Here is a 20,397-nt window from a genome sequence, read left to right as displayed (position 1 = left end):
CACGCAGATGCCGTTCTCGTGTGTCTAGGACCTGTTCAGGTTGGAGCCAGATTGACCCTTCTTCATCCAATTCAGGTAGACTGGTTTGAATTCTGCAATTTTTCCCAATCACTTTCTTGAGGCATGAGACATGAGAAATGGAAAACTAGATGGATTTTTGCAGTGGGTGGCAAAGCTAGCGTGTAGGCCACTTCTCCAATGCGCTGAAGTACTTGATACGTTCCATAGAATTTTGGAGATAGTTTCTAACAACCCTTGTTTTTGAGTGATGTTTGCTTATATGGTTGCAGCCTCAAAAATACCTGATCCCCTTCTTGAAATTGGTGCTCTGAGCGATGTTGATCTACATGTTGCTTCATGCGGTTTTGAGCTTGATGAAGATTCTCTCTAAGATGGGTGAGCATGGTTGTGCGGTTTTGTAGGAGTTGATCCACTACTTATGCCTTTGAGCACCCCTTGATATAAGACGTAGGGGAAGGAGGGAGTTGACCATAAACTGCTTCATAGGGAGTCACTTTGGTGGTGGCATGATAGTTGGTGTTATACCACCATTCAGCTAGAGGTAACCACTGTACCCAAAGATGTTGCTTTTCTGAAGTGAAACACCTAAGGTAGGTTTCCAGACATTTGTTTATGGCTTCAATTTGACCATCCATCTGTGGATGATAGGAAGTACTGAGTTTTAGTTGGGTGCCTTGTAGCCTGAAGAGGTCTTGCCAAAAATTACTAGTGAAGATCGGGTCACGATCAGACACAATAGAAGTGGGCATGCCATGCAATTTGAAGATCTGATCCATGAAAGATTGAGTGACCAAAGTCAGTGTAAAAGGGTGGGGTAGGGCACAAAAATGAGCATACTTAGAAAGTCGGTCCACAACCACCATGATGACTGACTTGTTTCCTGACTTTGGAAGACCTGTAATGAAATCCATAGAAACCTCTGTCCATATTGATGCTGGGATGGGCAATGGTTGTAATGTGCTTGGTGCTTTGACTTTCTCCCCTTTGTGGCGCTGACAGATATCGCATTCCGCTACAAAAGTAAGGATGTCCTTTTTCATGCTTGTCCAAAAAAATAATCTTCTAGTGCGAGCATACGTCTTTTCAAAGCATGAATGTCCTGCAGTGGGGGATGAGTGAAATTCCGCCAAAATACGGCTTTTAAGGATGGATGTTGGTGATATTACGACTCTGTCCTTGTAGCGAAGAATCTCATCCTGCCACGAGTAGCCCTTGGTGGAATTTGGATCCGCCTACAATTGAGTAATGAGTTGGGAGAGCCAGGGATGTGAAAACCATTCCCTGCGAGCCTCTTCAATCCATTCTGGAATGGGAAGGGAAATTGTGAGCAGGGTACTTTCCTCCTCAAATTGGCAAGATAATGCATCTGCTACAATAATTTTGCACCCTTTATTGTAAATGATCTCATAATAATATCCCAGCATTTTGGCGAGCCATTTATTTTGTTGTGGGGAGGATAGGCATTGCTCCAAAAAATATTTAAGACTGTGATGTTCTGTGCGGATTTGGAAATGTCGCCCCAATAAGTAAGGTCGCCAGGTATCTACGGCATGTAATATGGCCATCATTTCCTTCTCATAGGTAGATTGTCCCAGATTCTTGCCACTTAGTTGTTGGCTTGTGAAGACCAAGAACTCATAATGGCCTTCATGAGTTCTGAAAGCAGTCTTTGGAATGTCGACTTTCTTCATGAAAATTCGGTGGTAGCCTAAGCGAAGATCCAGCTTAGTGAAGAATTGAGCCCCATTGAGTTCATCCATCAAATCAACAATCGAGATGGGAAATTTATCTTTGACTGTCAACTTATTGAGGGCCCTAAAGTCTGGACACATACGCCATTCCCCATCTTTTTGAGCATCATGACCACCGGTGATGAATAAGGACTAATGCTGGGACAAATGACGCCTACTTCCAAAATTTCCTTGATTATTTTTTCTATTTCATTCTTTTGGGTGAACAGATATCTATATGGGCGCACATTGGGTGGGCCCCTAGAACCAAGGTGATGCTATGATCATGTTCCCCTCTCGAGGGTGGAAGCTCATGAGGCTTGTCAAAGATTGGTAGATGGTTATTTAAAATATGTTGCATCTCAGGATGAATCGGTAGAGAATTGGGTTCAACAGCCTAGATGGCATTAAATTGAGCTATAACTCCATGATGGTCCTTTTTTAACAATTTTCCCATCCTATGTGAGCTGATGATAGAGGGAGCTCCCGCCTGGAGTCCGCGGAGGGTATGTGTGGAGTTGTTCTACTTAAAGCTCGTATATAACTCCTGGAAATCCATTGTGATTGGCCCAAGAGTGCAAAGCCATTCAGCACCGAGGACAATGTCGCACCCTCCCATGTGTATGGCAAACATGTGGATCTTCAACTGATAATCCCCCATTTGAAGTTTGACATTTTCACAATGGCATTCACATTTCATTGTTCCCCCATCTACAATTTGGACTTAGAAGTTAGAAACTGCTCGTACAAAACAATGCACTGCTTCCGCGACTCTTTGATGGATGAAATTAAGTGTACTTCCACTATCAATCAAAACTACTACTGGGCAATGCTTAATAAAATCTATGATTTTGAGAGTTTGAGGCGAAGAAATCCCTGCCAAAGCATGCAGCAAAATAACTAGTTTGTTAGGGACATTGTCCTTTTGGTTGTCCTCTTCTGCCTCCTCAGGTTCCTCAAGTGGTGGGGCTTCCTCCGATGAGCTGTAATCAGTGGCATCAATTTGAAAGAATTTGGGATCCTTGCATTTATGACTTGGGCAGTATTTTTCATCACAGTAGTAACATAATCCCTGCTTTCTTCTTTCAGCCATTTCTACAGGTGACATCTTTTGAACCTTAAGTGTTTGAATCGTGTTGTGAGACTGTGGGGGACAACCCTTGGTGGTGAAATTTGGGCGAATGGACTGGGTTGTTAACGCACGTTCCACGTTACGAGCTACCTTGCAAGCCTCCGACCATGTGGGAGGGTGGTGCAGTCGGACATGGGCTTGTATGGCCTCTTTAAGACTGCTGATAAAACATTCCGTGTAGAACGCATCAAGGAGACCCCTAGTGCGAAAAGCTAAGGCTTCAAAGGCTGTAACATATTCATCCACTGTGCCAGTCTGTCGAAGCTTAGTGAGACGACCCAAAAAAGAAAAGTCATGGTCAAAGCGCTCTATAAGAGCTTTTTTGAAGGCGTCCCAAGTCAAAAAACTTCCATTGCAATGTTGATGCCATTGCCACCATTGCCATCTTTCATTGTCCAAGTACATGCTTCCCACCATAAGTTGAGTCTCATTATCTAAGATGTAATTTAGATTGAAATACTGCTCCATTTGTGCTACCCATGCTATCGGGTGAGAACCATCAAATTTATGCATATCCAGCTTGGGAGGTCACGGATGGGATTTTTGGTGGGTGCCCCAGATGTGAAGAGAGTGGCTAGACTCACCCTCACTGTGTTCATTGCCAATATACGCCGCCTCGCAGGCTTCTGCCTTGCCCTTGGAGAGTGTGTTAGTTAGTTTGTCGAGCTAATCTTGGATGTCTTTCAAGGATTGTTCTAGTTTGTTGATCTTCTCATCGGCCAAAGCTTGAGCTCTAGTTTCTACCATGCACTGATCTGATGTACTTGAAATTTGGGACTGCCCGAATTTTTTTTCACTAACATATGAATGGTACCACCTTGCTCAGCTCATTGTCCTGATTCTTATGGGCTAGATCACGAATAAGCACCCCAAGGGGTCTGAAAACTCCTAACGGAGTTTTACTCCTTGATTAGGAATACTGCAGTAGCCGAATCCCAAAAATGTCAATGCTGCCAAAAGTCCTGCGAAAATCATGCCCCGGTATAGGAACCCCACACAACTACTCAAATCTAGTGGATCTGAGAGATCTGAATGGATGATCGGATATCTCTGAGCGGTGGAATAGATTACTGTTGCAAATCTGATGGATCTAATAGATCGGAATGCCTGTTCTGTTAACTCGGAACTGTGGGATTGATGTCTGCTGCTGCTGCAACCCCACTTGCGAGATCTGATCTGGCAGAGATTATGCGTGATCCCAAGATAGAAAAGGGAACTATGGTCTCAAGGAGTGTCAGGTGCTACAGATGCAATATACATAAGCGTCTGACAGTAGTACTCGGCCCAATGTTTCAGGGCTCTAACTAAGGAGGATCAACCGTACCCTTAGCCGTACAACCCGACTAGCCTATCGTACAGGCGAGTAATCTCTCTGAGTGCTCTTCTTGGTGTACTGTAGTAGTAAGACAGCTGACGGTTTATCTATGGCGAGGTTTCAAAGGAGGTAGGAGGCTTCCGATATACCTAGAGGGTACTTGGAAGACAGTCCGTGCGTGGTTCTGTCTAATGCGCTACTACTCGAAGGGGTACCACAGGGGTTACAAGGGAGTCCAACAAGCGTGACCACCTCTTGTATTTCCTACATGCATGCCTCCCCAAATCCACAGGTTTATGCGCTCAACGACAGATCCCATGGTTTAAAGACGCCGGAACATGTCTCTAGCCAAAAAAAAAATTGCTAAGAAATGGAGATCCCACCGGCCCTGGAAAGAGCTCTAATATCACTTGTTATGCTCTTAACCTGCAAGATGATACCAAAATACAGAATATGCGTAGAAATATAACCAAAACATAGAATAGTGAGAAACCATAGCAAGTATTTTATTATTCAAAAAGCAATGTTCACTTGCCTCTTCGAGGGGGCAACCTCCAGTAGAGCAGAGCTCGATTACAAAATAAGACGTAATGCTCCTCGCAGGGAGTCTCTATCCTTTTTATATGACTCATACATGCAATACCATGGATCAATACCATGGTTCTTATTAATACCATCTATCTAATACCATGGCCCATTTGCAATTAACTGTGGTCCCATCATTAAGTGCGGGTTAATTGCTTACAATTATTAATATGGGCTTTATTGACTCTTTACTTAACTATAACTAGGACTTGTTCCTACTACATAAATAAGGGGGTTAGGGTGGGACCCTAACAGAGTGGAAGAGTCACTCCCCCTCCTCTGGATCTTCAGGCTCATCCTTCTGGATTTTGGTGGTGGAAATGGTGGCACTAGGCTCCGCATAATCTACTTCCCTTTGTCATTTCCCTTGTTTATTTATGACTCGGAGTCGGAACATGCATCGGAGTCAGAAGCCTTCATCTCGGCCACCGGTGATTGCTTGGCTCAACACTCACTTTTGTTTTGAGTGGGGCTCTTATTGCGACTTCATCGGGTTGTCCTCGGTCGCCTCGCCTGGGGTTTGTCCTTTGTTCTGCAATTTCGGGGCACATTTCCCTTGCTTCAGATTCGCAGATCCAAATTCTCGCTTCTTCTATTTAAATTTCTGCTCAATCTTGACAGTGTATCGATAGGCAGCGCCAAGCGAGATGTCCAGGAACTCCATCTTGTCCTGGACGTACTTGTGTAGATAATCGCAATACTTGAGTATCAAATGCTACTCAGAGTCCTTAATACCCAACTTCGTGCGAAGGGTATGGGAAAAATTTATGAACTCCAACACATCTTGGTCCCTTCCCTGCCGCAGCATGGTCCACTTTATGTATTTATATTCATAGCTCCCAATAGGGTAATATTATTCATTGATGGTGTCTTGGAAAGAATTCCAAGTGGGTGCAGCTGAAAACAGTGAGGATTCCCTCTCGTCCTTTTGTTCATAATAGATTTCCCACCAATCTTTGACATGTGGGGCAGCTTTGAGGAGTGAAAAAGTAATCTTTTCCCATTTGAAAAAGTCATGAACTAAAAAATATCCTTCCAAAACATTCATCCATCTATCTATGTCATTCGCATCTATTTAACCTTCAAATATGGGAATGTCAGAGTTAACTTGTACCTTAAAAAGAGTGGTGCTTCCAGAGCGGTTGTTGCATGAAGATGTGTCACTTGTGGGTAGCCGCCAAAGTATCTGGTCATAGTTATCCATCATCACATTCCTTTGTCACTCGAGGGCTTCCTCGAGCAATATTTTGAAAGGATCTCCTGCCCCTTCATCTTTCTTTTCTTGCACCATGGGAAATCGTCGAGGTTTGCAAGGCTGATCTTTCAAAGTTTCAACCAGTTCAAGCCCTAACTCCTTATACCATGACCTCGTCGGGAACATGCAAAGAAAAACAGAGAAAGAGCAGATGCTTTGATACCACTGATCCAGACTTACGCAAGAATGAAACATAATACAGATATACATATAAACACAGAGATGTAGCAGAAATAAACTTTATTTCATTAATATAAAAGAGCTTAAATATGCTTACATACAGAAATGGAAATAAACTAGCTTGGTTCATGGTAACTTATCTCTGAAAGAGCGATGTGGTGACTACATGCCTCTCAAATATGTTACAATGAGGCTCAAAGGCCTACTTATTATTGAGAAACAATGGAAAAACCTAAACATCCAAAAACCTAACACTAGGAGATGAAGCGCCAAAACTATAAGCCCTGTTTGGGTAAATTGGTATATCAACTTCTCAGGGTTGGAACTTTGGCATACGATCTTTGTTTGGCTATCATAGTACCTTGTTTCAAAGATCTCAAAGAGGAGGCTGAAAATAAACTTGTAAATTGGTTTAGCACTTTTTTGGTCTCTCCGTTTTCCTTCAAACGTCTTTTAGTCTCTCAAAACAGTTTTGGAAGTTCAAGCCCCGAAAATTTGCAAAAAATAGTAATTTGTGCTACAATTAAGGAATCTGAAAAGAAACAACAGTGGGGGTCCAAGTAGAATAGGCAGGTGGCCACCAATATCCACCTGGATCATCAAGCAAGCTTGAGCCACAACTTAAACCAGATCTAATTGCTAGAGTAAGCCAGTGCGAAAGTTGGACTTCTAACTAGAGACAAATTCATGTTCCATGAGTGTGATTTGGTTGGTGGCTAGCCTTAAACCACCACCAATAGAAGACTTCATCTTTTCTTTCCCTATTCATCAATTTGTTGTTATCTTTAAACCATCATCAAGGAGAACCTCTACTCGAGAAAATACTTTAGCTTCAGCCAGATTCGAAATTGTTCCAAAAACTACTTCGAGCCATGTTCTAGATTTGGTGGCCGGCCTTAAATCATCACTGTTAGTAGACTTCAATTTCTACTACCTCAATTGGTTTGTTGTCTTCCTTAAACCACCATGTCAAATATCACATCCAACCATTGGTTGTTATACACCTTTGCATTTCAGCTCTCTTCTTGGACACACATACACCCCTTCTAATTAAGGTGGGATGTTGGACACCTAATATGTTAGGGTTGGTGTGGACGAATGCCAACAATCATAAAAGTCCAAGAGACCTCTTAGAAGAAGAAAACCAAGGGTTACACGATGTATTAATATGTTTACCATTTGAGTAATGAATGCATTCCACGCTTATCGTCTGTTGTGTATTTTAGTGTGTCCTCCTCATTCTCATCCTTTGTAGTGGTATTCCAACTCTATTTCCCAAGCCCTGAAGCTTGTGATATCTCTCCATGTGGAGGTGGATCCAAGTCCAATAAATAAAGGTCTTCATTGTCAATTGTTGATGCCTTACTCTGCACACCCTATTCTGATGATGGATCGAGGTCACCAAAAACTATGTTGCTTGACTCAGGGGTCTTGTTCAACAACTATTTGTGCCTCAACCTAAGGTTGTACTACACATAAACCATGTCATTCAACCGTTTTTGCTCCTAATGTTTCCTCTTCTTAATATGTATATGCTAAAAAACAATCCAATTCCATTCACACCATGAAGCACTACATGTCTGGCTCAATATCAGAAATGCAAATTTTTACAAATCAGAGCACTAGCTACAAATTGTTGCCACCAACAAGTTGCAATAAGAGTTGATGGAAAATAAGAATTACAAAATGACTTTGAAACTTGGACTCAACTCTTGTAATGATTAATATAATTTGAAAACTTTGACATTTCTTACTTGATGGATCCTTTGCTCTACTTCTTATAGCCATAAACATCCCAAAGGTACCAGCACTCTCATTGAAATTCAAGAGCTTGTTATGTATTTGGTCTCGAATTTTCAAATCTGGAACCATGCACTCAATGCATCTATATAATCTTGCTTTTACTTCCCCATCTACCTCAAAATCTTTTGTGTAATGGTACTGTCAAAGTTCAAAAAAACAAAATATTCATCAATTGGTTTTCAATTTTTGGAAAAACTTTTCCATTGAATAGCCAAACTTATAAACTTTGAAAATTAAAATTGCATGCCTTGGGTTTAAGTAGTATCTAGCTACATGTAAAGGTCTATGGGGTTGTTTGTTTCATCTTTTATCAATGATTCTCCATAGAGGAAGATACTTTTTCCTTTTATCCCCATATGTTGTCTTTATTACCTCTTTGGCCTGATCCATGGCCTCATAAATAAAAGCCATGGTGGGTTTATCACCATTAACCATCTGCAACACCCTCACAAGAGACTCCCTAAACAACATATCTTTTGTCTTTTTCCAAAATTTTATTTCAAACACTTTATCAACCACTCGTTTTCCTTTAGCTTTTTTGATTCATTGAGATTCATTTCATTTATCACAAGAAAACATCTTTCTCAAGTCGGTTTTTTGTTGAACAAGGGATTGCAACAAAAGAAATTTTGTTACAAATCGAATAACGATTTACCGAACAATCTCTTTTCCTCCGTTGTGTTTCCTCATAAGGTTCAAAACCAATGAGCGGTTGTAGATGTACCTAGTGATGGATTTTGCTTATTCCACACCCTTGTTCACCCACTAAATTCTGCAAATATACTCGAGCATGAGGTCCAAACAATGGGATGCACATGGAGTCCAAATAGTGGGTTTTTTTTCCTCCAACATCATTCTAACTACAACATAATTGGAGACATTATTTGTGATCACATTTACAACATTTTCCACCCCTACTTCCATAACCATTTCATCCAAAAGATGAAATGATAATTGTGCATCTGGCCAGATGCATCCACTTATTTAAAAAACATGGTACCTTTTGGAAAAACAATTAATAAATTTAAAATGGCATAAGGTCTACCATTAGTCCATCCATCAGACATAATTGTGTACCATGTTTTGATCCGTGATTTTTTGAGCTCTTTAAGGTACTCATTTATTCTTTGGACCTCATTTTTTAAAAATGGCCCTTTATTGTCATGAAAAATAGAGCATTTGAAGCTCGAACCACATGAAACTATAGCATCAATCACAAGATGATAATATGCATAATTAGTGGCATTGAAAGATATGTTTGTACCATACCACCATCTAGCAATGCATCCCTATGTGGCCTCCTTCTCTTTCTTCTTCCATTTGACATCAATGGTGGGTTGAGCTCTAGGGGTGGTGCGCGGGTACAAAGAAATAGTCAATCCCTCTATGTGGCCTCTTTAAACTAGATGAACTAGGGCAAAAAGCATGCTATTCTCAATTCTAACAAAAAAATTAAAGTCGTCTTCAAAACTAGGCATTTTCCCTCCAAGATTAATGTCACTAAAAGTGCATCATCCTTTTGATTTTATCTTGTCTTTTTTTATTTTATCAAGCTTGCTCTTCTTTTCTATTTAGGTTTCAATTAGATATAAAAAAATAAAATATAAATAAATAAATAAAATAAAAAATTAATAATAATAATAATAATTTTAGCTCATCAAAGACATTTTTACAAGGTTTTACTTGCCCGCACCAATGTTCTAAGTGTTGTTTAACACTATGGATCCCTTCAACTTTAATTTTTTTTCCCACAAAATTTGTATATTTTTTCCCCTCTTCATCTGAATGGCAATCAATTCATGTTGGATCATTCTTGTTTTTAGGGACCATGGAAACTCCTACAGTGACAAAAGAATAACAAAAATTGCATACAAAATGAAAACCCTAGGATTTCTATGATATAATATTTTTTAGGAGAAAATTAGAAGAAGAATAGATGCCTTATCATACCTTAGGAAGCCTTTCAAAATATGAGAAGAAGAGCAGCACCAAACAACATGGAGAAACAACTCTCTAAGATCCCTCCAAAATCTGAAAATCGCCCCTTCAATTATCTCCAAAATAGCTGAGAACAGTCTAATGTCTTTGCCAAAAAAAACCCTTGAATCAACTACAAATTTCCTTATTAAATTCAGCTCCGAAGCTCTCCAATTCATCCCTTCAACTTGCTCTCCAAATGTGCCCAGGAACCCCTTCAAAATAGTCGTGCAAATATCTTTCCAAATGCATTGAAGAAACTTAGCTCAAGAATTTCAAGAAACCCAAATGAACAGTGAGTGAAATAGAGAGGTGTGAGGGATTTTTAAAGAACAATTAGCGGGTTAGGGATACATTGGAGGTTGGTCATCCCTTGAAATAAATTTAATTTAAAAAATGTTTTTTGTGGCTTTGAGTGTGGCTTGATGGAAATGTACGAAACCGGCCACTTCAGTGAAAATCGGTACCAAACCGGCCATTTCCAGTTCTAGCCCACTAGTCAAACCGGTTTGGGGGAAAAAAGATGGTTGGATCCTACGGTTCAACCGGTTACATCGCGGTTTTGATAACACTAATGCAAAACTTCCATTGCCCTTACCAAACATGGGAAGAGACAGGACGATAAAAATAATAGGTTCACACTCACAGCCACAACAACGACCCATTGCAAGGTTGCTATAGTATTACAGACACTTAGTCCCTTTCTTAATTTATACCCATAAATTAAGAATTAGAACTTTTATGGAGTTGTATTATAGTCCTATGTTCTAAACCTAGAAAATTCTGTCTTCTTGCTATTCAAAAGTTCATCCCATTGTCCTCCTATTCCTCGTTCCCCAATATATATAGTGCAACTAATCATGCTAGAAAAGAAAGAGGGTTGCTTCCATACTTGCAAATGCCTTGAATTATTCTTTATTGCTTTTAATGTTTGTTTCACCCATAAATTGTTCTCTCCTAAATGTATCGTAGGTCAGAATCTGGAGAACGCCTTACATTTCAAAAGGAAATTGAAGAGGAGGCCAAGAATTACTTTAGTAATTTATATTGCTCCAAGGCCTAGGTTCCTTTTTGCAAGCAGCTGGCACTGTGTGAACTTTTTTCCTATGTGATTAGTGTGGTGGAAAACATACAAATGGAACACCCTGTTACTCAAGAAGAAGTCCTCCAAGTATTGAAAGAACATGCCAGAGGTAAAAGTCCTAGTCCAAATGGATGGACCATAGAAGTTTTCCTGCATTTCCAGGTGTTGGGCAATTTATTTGCTTAAATTGCTTCATTAAATTATCGACCAGGGAAACTCGTAAGCTTGTGATGGTGCCAGCAATATATATGCAGGAGTAGACAACTAACTCTATGTCTAGCTAAATTATTTACGATTCAATATAATATGCAAGGGAAGAGGCTCCTAACTAAGGAGGTCCTGGTTGTCCTTCCCTACAGTATCATAGAGAAATCATTGATTACATAAAACCAGAAACTTGAAATAAAGACAAGAGAATGAACTTTAATTGTTGTTCAGATTCAAAGAGAGAGAGAGACTAACTTAGTCTCTTGATTGTCCCCTCATATACTAATCCAAACTAAACTAAGATTCATTCATAAGCATAAGAAATGAAATAACTTGAAACATAAAAGCAAAAGAATGAATTTCAATTATCATACAAATCAAATGGAGAGAGAGCCTAACTTAGACCCTTGGTTTTCCTCTCATATGCTGATAAGATTCTAATTTAAAACTCATTCATCAATCACAAACAAATCCTCAAACATCTAAGCAATTGAATGAAATAAGATCTAATATGAAATAACATGTTCCTTTGATCCTTCTAGAGTGAGCTCAATTCTCCTAAGAACAAAGTGACAAGCTATTCCATATACTACATTAAGGCAACTTATATCTAAAACTACATAATGGAAATATATGTAAAATGAAGCTTTATTCTATTCCATCATAAGTTGGATACATGCTCTAAGAGTCCTCCCTTTGGAATGGAGGAGGTACTCCTATTTATACAATGGGATGAGATAACAAACTCATAATGCTGATCCACTAATCTCTCTTTAGTTCCATACATTTCTCAACCATCTAGACACATAACCCTATCCTCCATGATCTCCTCCATGAGGTCCATGATCTTCTCCATGAGATCATGATCTTTTCCATGAGGCTTATCTTTATCAAATTCGAATTTGATCATTCAAGGCCACATAAAGATGCCCTGGAAGCTTCCTTTGTACCTACACATGTCAACAAACTCATGCTAATTGTTAGGTATAAGTATAAGCATATTATTTTCTAAAGTTTAGCCATAAATCCACTTAAAAATGTTAAGAATTAATAAACTTTGGAAAAGCATAGTTATGACTCACTAATGAGGTAAATGTAATGATGTGGAGGTGGAATGGAGGTGACATGAAGGTAAAATGTGAAGATATTGGGGAATAATGGAGTGAAAATAAGGACTATTTTGAGGCCCAACATACCCCCAAACTGAAAGTATTGTATGTCCTCATGCAATCTATTACATTACATTTTGGTACTTGAGCTTTGGCTTAAACTCTGCATGATATCATTTGCTTAACTTTTGCAAAGCTTTTAGATGAACTGCAATTTGGTTGGTTCTTGTGTTTCAACCATATTTTGTTTGTTGCATTCAATGTATGATCTTTGCATATTGATAATGTGATTTTTATTGCAGAGTATTTTTGTTGGAATGCATCATGGTTGGTTCTTGTGTAACAACCATGATTGTGTTGGCATCCAATTAACTTTTAAATACTTTTGACAAAGCCATTTGTATGTTCATGTAATAGTGAATATATTTTGAAGGTAAGTGGGGTTTAGAATGTGATATATGAATGTGACAAAGTATATATGTAAATGTATCCTTCCCCTTAAATAGATGGTTTGGGAAGTTATGTGAAATGGGGAAAGGAAGTGAAGTTTTTCCAAAAATTATTATTCTAACTTTTCAAGGAATTTAATGCTTAAAAGTTAGAAAATATCATACCTTAACTTACCCTTCCAAAAAAGGATGAGAGTTGTGCACGTGTGGCTGCAAAAATTGTTGTTCATAGTCTTCTTTACTTGGTTGGGAAAATGGTGGATGAATCATGCATGTTCAGCTGCCACAATTCTGCTCTGAAGCTTCTTCTTCAAGTTGTGGATGAAAGATGGATCTATATTGTTGTATCGGCTGTTGGATCCTCTGCTACTAGATGATGAATCTGAGGAGTTTGCTGAACATGGTTGAAAGTCGTATCTGCTGTTGGATCCTCTGTTGCTGGATGATGAATCCGATGAGTCCGCTGAATATGGCTGAAAATATATAAGGCTTGGAAGGTATACAAAATATAGAAGTTACATTTCCCCCCAGCCTTATTTATTGACTTGTCCTCAAGTGATGACAAACTGAAAAACAATGAAAGGAAATTGGCTTCATCTGCTACAAAATATGGGTCTTCAAGTCTTCAACGCTCGATGGCACAAATCTTACTATGTGATTAAATGTGTCGATGTCGAACATAGCAAGAAGTTGTTGACTTAGTGGCCGTTAATGAATGCCCCTAGCCAACACAAGAGCTCCCACCATTGATTCCAATGGGAGTCAGGATGCCTAACACATCTTTGTAGGTACGAATAAATTTGTCGTGGTCAAGTCACCTATAAGATCCAATGAACAAGGGATATTAATGTTCTCCCATTGTTCATTGGCAAGAGTACTTGCCATTAAGGCATGCAAGCCTCTAGGTGTTTTTCTATGATACTTAGATTCTAGGACTTTGACTCAAGCAGGGTTTTATTGGCGGAAATGAAGGGGAATGGTAAGGACAAAGAAAATGGCAATAAGCTTGTAAGGAATGGATGTAAGGAAATGCATGAGGTATGAATAAGAACTCTTGCTATGAAAAATGGATATGGAAATGTCATGCTTACAATTGGTGGAATTCAAAATCTTTTTCAGAAAGGGAGGTGGAAGGTAGTGGTTGTGGAGATGGATTTGTCTTCAGAATTTTTCATGGATTGGTCACAATGCAATCTCCTTAATGATCACTTTGTTATCCTGTAACCTGTAAAAAAAACTTGGTAGAAAGAAAACATAAGTTTGTTCAAGAAGAATTGCGCATTTCCTTCATGATTCTTACGCAAAAATTTCATACCAAATAAAACAGATTTAAGAAAAATCAAAGTGTTGAAAGTAACTCAATTCATGATATCAATTTCAATCCAATCTTAAAAACAACCATGAAAAATAATACTCCCTGTTTGTGTCAGATAACTCATGAAATGTGCTTGGCAATTCTGTTCTGCATATTAGTGCATCATAAAGCATAGAACAGAAAGATGTGATGGGTTAATGCCAACTTGAAGCTATCGAAAGAAGAATCCTCCAATGTTTGATAAATCGATTTTTGAAATTTGTTTCAAAGTATTCCATTTTTTTATTTTCAAATCTCTGTGAATTTTGTGAATTTTGTGAATTTTTTTTTTTTTTTTTAAACAACAAATTTTAAAAAGAAAATATTAAAAGTAATAAATAAATGAAAACATAATTTTTCCTATTATTATTTAAGTTGAAAAAAATTTTAAACTCAACAAACTTTTATTTATTAAAACCTAATAAAGAAAATTTCTAAAATAAACTATCACTAAAATGAAGTTAGTTAGTTAGTTTTTTTTTTTTTTAATTGTTTTGTTTTGTTATTAAAAATAAAATAAAAATAAGAAAATTACAAGAAAGTTGTTTTGTGGTGTTTTGATTTATTTTTATTTTTTATTAGCATTTTATTTTTTAACAAAAAGAAATAAAAATCTAAATAATATATTAAAGGAAAAATAAGTGAATCCCTAAGCAAGGTGAGCCGAACTTGAAATTTACAAGATGATAGACATCACTTGATAATGACAAATAAATGGTCCAAGCTTCCTTGTCCAACAGAAAGTGTAATTATGCAACAAGGATGGAGATTAACAAATGAACACCAAACATATTTCATCCCAACATGAGAAAGGTTCAGCCTGGCCCAGTGATTTTCAACTTGGACCAACATCCACCCAACGGATTACTCTCAAATTCAGTTCACCCAAACTAATAAGAATTGCAATTTGACTGACCAATTAGTTAGGGCTTCTTTTCAATAGTGTAAGGAAAATACACTGTTCCGTTATCAATCCATGTAGTCTGTCCACTGGCATCAACAATAGCAGCAGTAGCTGCCAACGCAGCATCAGCAGAAATAGCTGAGGAAATGGTGCGGCCTCTCAAACCCAAAACGGAGGCGCCGGCAACAAAGCCACCAATGGCTCCATTCCAGAAGTCCTTCTTCTCTCGAAATTGCTCAGCCACATGATCGGTCAATGCAAAGACCCCTTCGAAGTTTCACAGTCCTGATCAGACCCTGAAGGGCAACGCTCTTCTCAACTTTGGGCACATCGTACCAACTGGCCACCACAGCTCTCCAGACGGAGCCCCCAATGAAACCACTCATCGTGCCACCGATATCTTGCCCGCAAAGCGATCCGGAAACTCTGTGAAGACCTCGGCAGTTCCAGAGAGAGTTTATAAGTACTGAAAGCAGCTGAAGAATGAAGAGTGACAGCAAGGTTGGCAATGGGAATGGGGAAGATGAGCGCATTAAGGGGCCATGGTCTCCTGAAGAGGATGCCGTTTTGAGTCGGCTTGTGGATAAATTTGGAGCCAGGAATTGGAGCTTGATTGCCAGAGGCATTCCTGGTCGATCCGGAAAATCATGCTGTCTTCGCTGGTGTAATCAGCTGAACCCAGGGGTTAAACGCAAGCCTTTCACTGATGAAGAAGATAGAGCAATTGTTGCTGCTCATGCAATCCATGGAAATAAATGGGCATCCATTGCAAGGATGCTACAGGGGAGAACTAATAATGCAATAAACAGTTTAAACTACCTGCAATTTTGTACGCATCCGCTAAACTTAATCAGAGAAAAATCCTCCAAATTTATGATTTCCTACAGTCTCTCTAGGATCTTGTTACAAAATGGATTAATCAGAAGATTTGTTGGGAGGATCATCATTGCCATGTGGGGAACGATGAGTAAGATCTATCGCATTTAATTAAGGATTGGGGCATTCCAGATCTTGAAGAGAGATCACAGGAAATTTGAGAGGCATAAAAGGTGGAAATTTATGCCGGATTTAGTAGGATTATCTCCGATTATCCATGTGCAGAGATTTTTATTGCAAGGCTAATGCATTCATTTGCATATTTTTTTTTTTTTTTGGAAATCATTTCCGTACTTCCAGAATGAGATTTTATCATCTACTCCATTGTCAGCGCCTTGTGCTGCAAGGTATAACGTCCAAGAAAACATCACACAACCATATCACTTGCCTTTCAATGACCAAACCCTGGACATGTTGCCATATAAAGCACATAAAAACAGCCACGTAGCATTGGTAGGACAATACTCAACGTCGCAAGATGCCAAAGCTATGATGGCAAACAGGGAATCTGGTGTTCAAACCACCAAATCCTACTTTGCAATTTTCACAAGAAGTTGCTGCAATCTACACTGAGTACAATTACGCATACAATGAGATGCGAGGATCTTGCATGGAAATGGCTCAACAGAGAAAAAAATAAAAAATAAAAATAGAAATTACTATTTTGAACCGCAAAGCTGAATGGAATCCAATTAGAAGGAAATGCTCACAACTCGCATGTTGTTGTTTGACTGCATTCAAATTAATTATTGTCCAACAGAAATTCAAGATCGCACGGAGGAAGAAAGAGCCAAGACGAATGAGTACCCCATGGCAGAGTTGTAACCAACACCAAGTTTTTGTTTTCAATTTTTTTTTGTTTGTTTAGTTTTTTGTAGATTTCGTTTTGTAATCTCTTTTAATGCATATAGAATGGTTTTATTATGAATTTGTTGCCATGAGCATGTTGGTGGGATTTTTTTATTTTCTTTTTCTTTTCTTTTTTTTAAGTCTAAAAAAACATGGAATTAATCCTATCTTTGAAAAACAAAAATGGTAATCCTATCAAAAAATGGTTAGTTGTTAAAATGAATTTTTAAAGATGATTTTTTATTTTTTTTTTAATGTTGTTTTTATTTAATGTTTTGCATTTTTTTTTTTAAATATCTAAAAAAAACAAAAAAAATGGTTAGTGTTTTTTTTTTTTTTAAATATCTAAAAAAAGCAAAAACAAAAAAATGGTTATTTTTTATTTATTTATTTTTTTAATAATAATATGTGTATATATGATACATATATTATTATTATTAGCCGAAATTTTTATTTAAAAAAAAAAAAAAAAAAAAAAAAAAAAAAAAAAAAAAAAACTAAATTTCATCTAAAAATTTAAAGATGTTTTTTTTTTATTCACAAAATTCTTTATTGTCTTTTTGCAAATTAGCTCTCCAGCAAGAGTATTTTTATTTGAACAAAATCAATAGATTTTCTGATCTTCCTGATCGCATGAAGCACAGGAAGAGAGCATACTAATCGCTTGATTTGTTTTTATTTATGCAGGGGGGTGTTTTTGAAAAGACGAAATTTAAAACTAGCTAACACTAAACCATCAGAAAACTCAAACGTGAACTCCCTAATGAAGATCCTGCTGTCACCAGGTATCACAAGTTAGTTTTTCTAGAGAAAAATACTAGTACTAAATTAAATTCCTAATGCCTAATCCCTTAGCACCATCCCCGGCAACGACGCCAAAATGTTGGGCAATTTATTTGCTTAAATTGCTTCATTAAATTATCGACCAGGGAAACTCGTAAGCTTGTGATGGTGCCAGCAATATATATGCAAGAGTAGGCAACTAACTCTATGTCTAGCTAAATTATTTACGATTCAATATAATATGCAAGGGAAGAGGCTCCTAACTAAGGAGGTCCTGGTTGTCCTTCCCTACAGTATCATAGAGAAATCATTGATTACATAAAACCAGAAACTTGAAATAAAGACAAGAGAATGAACTTTAATTGTTGTTCATATTCAAAGAGAGAGAAAGACTAACTTAGTCTCTTGATTGTCCCCTCATATACTAATCCAAACTAAACTAAGATTCATTCATAAGCATAAGAAATGAAATAACTTGAAACATAAAAGCAAAAGAATGAATTTCAATTATCATACAAATCAAATGGAGAGAGAGCCTAACTTAGACCCTTGGTTGTCCTCTCATATGCTGATAAGATTCTAATTTAAAACTCATTCATCAATCACAAACAAATCCTCAAACATCTAAGCAATTGAATGAAATAAGATCTAATATGAAATAACATGTTCCTTTGATCCTTCTAGAGTGAGCTCAATTCTCCTAAGAACAAAGTGACAAGCTATTCCATATACTACATTAAGGCAACTTATATCTAAAACTACATAATGGAAATATATGTAAAATGAAGCTTTATTCTATTCCATCATAAGTTGGATACATGCTCTAAGAGTCCTCCCTTTGGAATGGAGGAGGTACTCCTATTTATACAATGGGATGAGATAACAAACTCATAATGCTGATCCACTAATCTCTCTTTAGTTCCATACATTTCTCAACCATCTAGACACATAACCCTATCCTCCATGATCTCCTCCATGAGGTCCATGATCTTCTCCATGAGATCACGATCTTTTCCATGAGGCTTATCTTTATCAAATTCGAATTTGATCATTCAAGGCCACATAAAGATGCCCTGGAAGCTTCCTTTGTACCTACACATGTCAACAAACTCATGCTAATTGTTAGGTATAAGTATAAGCATATTATTTTCTAAAGTTTAGCCATAAATCCATTTAAAAATGTTAAGAATTAGTAAACTTTGGAAAAGCATAGTTGTGACCTACTAATGAGGTAAATGTAATGATGTGGAGGTGGAATGGAGGTGACATGAAGGTAAAATGTGAAGATATTGGGGAATAATGGAGTGAAAATAAGGACTATTTTGAGGCCCAACACCAGGACATAATGATTGAATATATCAATGAGATGGTCGAAGAGTCTCGATGTCTTGGTTGGGTTTCTAGTTCCACAAATGCTACTTTCATCTCCCTCATTCCTAAGGTCCCAAAATTGGTATCGTTCTCTGACTATCGACCGATTTCCTTATGCAATACTATTTATAACTTGATTTCAAAAATGATTGCAAATCGATTTAAACCATTCTTGTCCAAACATATTTCTGTTGAACAACTTGGTTTTCTAGAGCATCAACAGATTCATGATGCGGTTGCAATCACTCAGGAATGTATACATTTTGTCAAGACAGACCATCTAGGCACCTGGCTTATGAAGATAAATCCAACTAAAGCTTTTGACTATGTCGATTGGGAACTCCTATGGATGATCTTGGAGAAGATCGGTCTGGGTAAAACAATGATAAAATGGATTAAATCCTGCACAAATTATGTCGCATTTTCCATCATGATCAATGGCACCCCCATATACTTTTTTTCAGTCTCCAAAGGACTTAGAGAGGGTTGTGCGATGTCACCTCTCTTATTCCTCATTATCATTGATGGCCTTAGAATAAAACTTAATGATGCTAGAGCTCATGGCATTTTAACAGGTTACAAGATAGCGAAAGCAGTCACCCTCTCCCATCTGATGTTTGTGGACGACTTGATGGCTATTGGAAAATCAGACCCTTTAGAATGGCAAGTGTTTTTTAACCTCTTTCATGACTTTGGCCTCACCTCGGGTCTGTTCATGAACTAAAAAAAGTCCATTCTGATTTCAAAAGAGCTTAATGTGGTTTCGACCTTGATGATTGTTAATATTTTTGGGGTTAAAATCATTCATATGGATGCAGGCTTTCGGTACCTAGGATTTTATCTGAAGCTGAATGGATATAAAAACAAGGACTTGGAATAGTCATATAGAAAATAAAGAAGAGGCTCATTCAATGGGCTCATTATTTGATTTATTTGGAGGGATGCCTAGTACTTATTAAATATGTACTCCATATCATCCCTATTTTCTGGATGCACATTATAAAACTTCCCAAAAGTGTGGTCTACAAATTAAATTATATTATATCATGCTTTTTATGGACGGGCACACAAAGAGAGCCCAAAATTCATCTTCCCAGTATGGAGATGGTTAATCATCTTGTAACACATGGTAATTGGCATCAAAGATATCATTTCTTTTAACATGGCTCTACTATTAAAAAAAATTGGAGAGTTGTTACCAGCGATGACCTTTGGCATCAAGTCATCAACGCCAAGTACCTCTAGAATCAGGAGCTCATTTGTTGGCTTCGTGTTGGTGCCTTGGACCCTCCCAACATCTCCTTATCTTGGCATAATCTCCTTATGACTAAGCATTAGTTTTTTTTGAAATCTCAGATGGGATGTCGTCTCAGGTTCTTTTCAAGAGATTGGTTTGGACTTACTCTCAGGTAT

General features: G+C 37.8%; 2 pseudogenes; one reads left to right on the top strand and one right to left on the bottom strand.

Moving 5' to 3' along the window:
- Nucleotides 1-14,848: 14,848 nt before the first annotated feature.
- Nucleotides 14,849-15,536, bottom strand: LOC149177699 (outer envelope pore protein 16-3, chloroplastic/mitochondrial pseudogene; annotated as a pseudogene).
- Nucleotides 15,537-15,561: 25 nt separating this feature from the next.
- On the top strand, nt 15,562-19,864 carry LOC149177698 (transcription factor MYB1 pseudogene; annotated as a pseudogene).
- The last annotated feature ends 533 nt before the right edge of the window (nt 19,865-20,397 follow it).

Source organism: Pinus tabuliformis, chromosome 4_1 (assembly GCF_031772625.1).
Source record: "Pinus tabuliformis cultivar Carrire ecotype Pingquan chromosome 4_1, CPIR1, whole genome shotgun sequence".
NCBI classification, from domain to species: domain Eukaryota; kingdom Viridiplantae; phylum Streptophyta; class Pinopsida; order Pinales; family Pinaceae; genus Pinus; species Pinus tabuliformis.
This window is presented reverse-complemented; position numbering and strand designations above follow the sequence as displayed.